Source organism: Hyalella azteca, unplaced genomic scaffold, assembly GCF_000764305.2.
Source record: "Hyalella azteca isolate HAZT.00-mixed unplaced genomic scaffold, Hazt_2.0.2 contig16037, whole genome shotgun sequence".
NCBI classification, from domain to species: domain Eukaryota; kingdom Metazoa; phylum Arthropoda; class Malacostraca; order Amphipoda; family Hyalellidae; genus Hyalella; species Hyalella azteca.
This window is the reverse complement of record NW_025945864.1, coordinates 119505-124420: the sequence shown is the minus strand read 5'-3', so window position 1 is coordinate 124420 and position 4916 is coordinate 119505. Positions and strand designations below refer to the sequence as shown.

Here is a 4916-nt window from a genome sequence, read left to right as displayed (position 1 = left end):
GTAAGTTTAACAATAATCGTTTATTTGTTTTCATGAATAATGCTGCAAAAACCAATAACTTTTTAAGATAATTAAATCGAGTCCAAGCAATATTGGAAATTGCAAGTAATTTATACAGTCAATTAAGCCTCGCCTCATGTTCTTACGCCTAGTAAACGTCGTGAAAGATTTTAATGCCCGACATTGGAAAATGTGTCTTAGCATTCAATATAAGCAGATGCACTAAGAACCACTGAATAAGCTAGTGTACTTAGAACCGTTTATTAAGCAGATGTACTAAGAACCATTGAATTAGCTCATGTTCTAGGAACCATTTAATAAGCTGGTGTACTATGAACCATTGAATATGTTGATGTTCTAAGATCCATTTAATAAGCTGATGCGCAGATAAAGTGAGAGTATTGCACTCGTTATTTGCTATTCGAGACAATACTAGTGCATGACAGCGAGGTTCTACAGATGGTTAAAGATATAATAATTCTGGCGCATGCCTATTAGATATTATTTCACAAAATGCTAATTAAATAATTTTAACATGTATATAGTAAAAATGTTTCATAAATATACCGATGCATGTATTAGCTCCCTTACTGTTTACAAGGATTCTTTATTTACATCTATGAATTAGTGAAAAGGCTTAGCGGCTTCTGATACAACAGAGGATGCCTCGTTTGTTTTGGCTTGCGCAATACGCAACTCTGATGCACAAGTGATATTGAGATTTAAGGGATCAAGAACTGATTTGAGAACAAGGAGCAACGTTAAAAAATGAAGAAATTAAGTTAGCTGCCAATCCTAATTATATTAGCTTGAAATTAGCCTGATCCAGCAGATGTGAAAATTGTATACAGAATATATATAGGCATATACAGAGAATCCTATAGGTACGAACTTGGCTTGCAAAATTCCGTGGTCGGTGAATGCAATCACCCGTAATATCCGTAGCCATAGCCGTAGCCGCGTCTGATGACGGGCCTGTAGGTCCTACGGAAGCCGTAGCCGTAACCGTAATGGGGTTCAGGATCAGCGAAGGCCACAGGGTCGGGCAGGGCGACGGGTGAAGGGTCGGGGAAGGGCACGGCGCTGACCACGGCCAGCAGGACGACCCCCAGCAGCAGCACGGCGGCGAGCTGTAGGAGAGACGTTCAGGATCATGGTTGAATTAATTGAATTAATGTATTAATTCAACCATGGTTCATGATACTCCGCGCATTGCGGCATGAATTACGGTGCAAAATATACAGGCGATGAATGAGTGAAGCATTGTAAGACATGTATAAAAGTTGTGACACACAACATGGCGTTTGCAGGAAAACGTACCATGTAATTATTGGAAATTCGCATCCACAAATGAATTTTTAACAGCAATCTTAGCAAAACAGTTATGTCAAGGAAGAAATAAACTGAATTGGCATCGATGGAGATTTTAATTGCGAGTTAGGAAAGCGCTCGCGTAACTTGCATGTAAGTTTGACTTCCATCTCTACGTAATATGATGAGCGTTTCGGAAGATGAAATACTGAATGGCTCTGTGTATTAACTCATTTATTGCGAAATTATTAATACTAAATAAATTAGATTTTTTACATTAAAATAATTTATGCCATAATATTGTTGCAGCAGCTGTAGTATTGTTACAGCAGCAACAATACAACGTCCACTGCTGCAGTTCCCCCAGTAGTGGATGACTTGCCGCTGCCACCAGCGGTGATGCAGCTCCAGGTATCATTCAAGACTCCGGTATAAATTTATGCAAAACTTGTGTTCGCTTAAAAATTATAGATGCACACATTTTTTCTGAACAATTAAGCTCAACGGCGATGGCCGACTTATAAAACAGATGTTCAAAACGAGCGTTTGAAACAATAAGTGATTAAGAATCGAATTCCCGTAGTCAGTTCGGCAAAAGATTGATAGTACGTGCTGTACGTTTACGTTCGTATAGATGTATTCGTATCCACAGATTTATGCGTTTTCAAGTTCAATGGATGAAAGCTGATGCAAATTAACTTAGCGTAACGGGAACCCACCAGTTTCATGTCGATGCAGGAGCGTTGATGTCCTCGTGGGAGTGCAGAGATGCCGAGACCAGCGTTTGTCGCAGGTGAGCTCCTGAGATCCTCGTGACCCGTGACCGCAGCCGCGACTGTGGCGGCCCCCGGGCTGGACGCTACTTATATACCTCCGCTTCTGGACAAAAGTTTACCGGGTTACCAGCCTGCCCATTATAGAAACTTCCAAAGAAACGTACTGCTTTATGACGTAAAAAATTTTCCCTAAAGTCGAACGCGGAGATAAATATGAAGAGCATATATTTATAGCGATGTGGGTGGCAGGCCCTTCGTAGTTGAGTCCGGAAACTTTGTATGTTATTTACGTGAATGCAAGTTACCGGTTTGCCGAGAACGCGGCCGGTGCTGCGCCGAACGTTCTTGACTCGTGCAAAGTTTCCTTGTTTTTTGTGCTGCCGAGGCCTGTGTAGCGGCCGGAAGAACTCTTCTCGGTTGTCTAATAAACGCATTACGAGTAATGCATAATTTATTGCTGCATAATATTACTTTGCAATTGCCGTCGAAATGCAATGAATATATTGATAGAAATCTCATGATCAATGTTGAAATAAAAGTCAATTGTAATGAGAAATTACTTACTTGCAACTTTTTGGAGCAAATTATCTGTTAATATAATGTACAAAACTTTCTGTTAATTGTAAGCAATGACGGGCGATGAAAATCGGCGCCACGAACAGTGGAAATCTTCCTTCAATTTACCGCGGCAGTTGTAATGCGCACCGACACTCTTGCGGTCGCTCCGTGCAGGATCTCGTGATTGCGATACAGTTGGTAGCTCTGTGCAAAGATGTAGCTTTGGGATACAGTTGGTAACATGAACATGAATATAAAAACGTGAATGTAAAAAGTGAATTTGTTTTAATATTTGTTTTTATCTGATTGGTTCACCAGGTATTTCAAAATTACTTTCTTTTAGGATATTTTACCGATCAAAAATAAATTAAAACTAATAAATTCAATTGTAGCGTGAAAACCTTTTTCCGCGAAAGACAGCTGATGCCATAGGCTATGATGTTAACAAGAGCTGTCATGAATCTCTCTGAACGAAATGAGGTGATGTTAATCCTTATTGTTTTACAAACGATATTTATATTTGTGATGTTATGTAGTTCACTTGAACGCGACAGACGCAGTTCGTCAAATGGCCCACTGACTTCGGTCGGCCGCTGGTCAATGGCAGTGTTGTTTTTGTCCATGCGCTAGTTGCTTTTGGACTTTTGGTCAGTGAAGCGACTGAGGTACATGAGAGATCACTTGATCGAGGGCAGATAGCGACTCAAGAGAGGGTAGATGCCAGCTCAATTGAGGAATGAGGGCGGATAACGACATATGTAAGGGAAGAAATAAGGTTGTACGGCATGACATCTTTAGCCGCTCACGAGATACGTGGGTCAAGAAGAATTTGATTGAGTTACCGCAAGAATATTTTCTTCGGTCAAAACGTGGTTAGAATTTTTTTTGCTTTGTATTTTACCAGGTAAATAGTTGAAGCTCAGGCTCTTTGCATTTAATAAATGTTTATTCATTTAAAACATACAACATTTACTCACTTGATGCGCTTTTTAGTAAAGTTCAATCCTGTATTTGATGACGTCAGCCATGTTGGGATCTGTCCAGCATTGGGGATCATAATATATTGCGAAATTCACTGCTTAACATGAACCGTACCTCGCTCGCTCTGTCAATTGTGGACTTACTCATTGTGCTCATATAGTACGACTGCACCAGTAATTGAGAACCTCGTAACTGTAATTGTCCAAAGAGGGGCGCAAAGAACAAAACACAAATAACATATTTTATTCGAGATAAGTACTTAGCGTTTAGCGTCCTATTTATAAACGATGCGGAAAGAAATTCTGACAGCGCCTGCAGGAACCTTATGTCGATAAATAGCTTCGTTGTAATTCGGCGGTTTCGATTCCACATGTTATTCGTAGAATATAAAGAATGGCTATAGATATGCGTGCGAGGTGTCACCGGTAATGCGCAGGTTGGCAAGAGGTTTTTAAATTACTCGTTGGGCTGTGAGGGACGAGACCGGTTTGGTGTCTATTTTTCAATACCATTTATTATGTTTCACAGAATGCCTGTCCATTCAAGAACTTATTCATCGTTGCTGATATTTTATCTGATAAAACATCCAATGACAATAAATCGTTAATGTGTGGACACATTTTTTGTTCGATGTTTTGTTTTTGCATTTTTTTGTTTTTTTCACTGGAAAACAACTTAATCCATTTCCAGCCAAAGACATGTCATGTATCAAAACTTTTATTCATGTCTTACAATGCTTCACTCATTCATCACCTGCAAATACTCCACCGTAATTCATAGCGCACTGCACGGAGTGTCCTGAACCATGGTTGAATTAATACATTAATGTAATACATTAATGTAATTAATACATTAATTCAATTAATTCAACCATGATCCTGAACGTCTCGTGTGTACGTACAGCTCGCCGCCGTGCTGCTGCTGGGGGTCGTCCTGCTGGCCCTGGTCAGCGCCGTGCCCTTCCCCGACCCTTCACCCGTCGCCCTGCCCGACCCTGCAGCCTTCGCTGATCCTGAACCCCATTACGGTTACGGCTACGGCTTCCGTAGGTTCTACAGGCCCATCATCAGACGCGGCTACGGCTATGGCTACGGATATTACGGTTGAGTGCATTCACCGACCACGAATCAAACAAGTAAAGCTCATATCTGCTGGATTTATCTAGTTTTGAGCTGATTCAATAAGATTGATAAGTGACAAAATATTATGACGCATATATTATAATATATGCTTCATTATCTCCTATTGCTATGTTTAACCATTCCGTTAAAAAATCCTGCTGCCATCAAA

The 4916-nt window shown here is 40.4% G+C and overlaps 1 long non-coding RNA gene across 1 annotated transcript; it reads right to left on the bottom strand.

Annotated features, from left to right (window-relative positions):
* On the bottom strand, positions 1-2135 carry LOC108678770. The gene is made up of 2 exons (XR_001931334.2): positions 2031-2135; positions 1-1130 (listed from the first exon to the last, which is right to left on the bottom strand). It is a non-coding gene; the product is annotated as an uncharacterized LOC108678770 (long non-coding RNA).
* Between the last annotated feature and the right edge of the window lie 2781 nt (positions 2136-4916).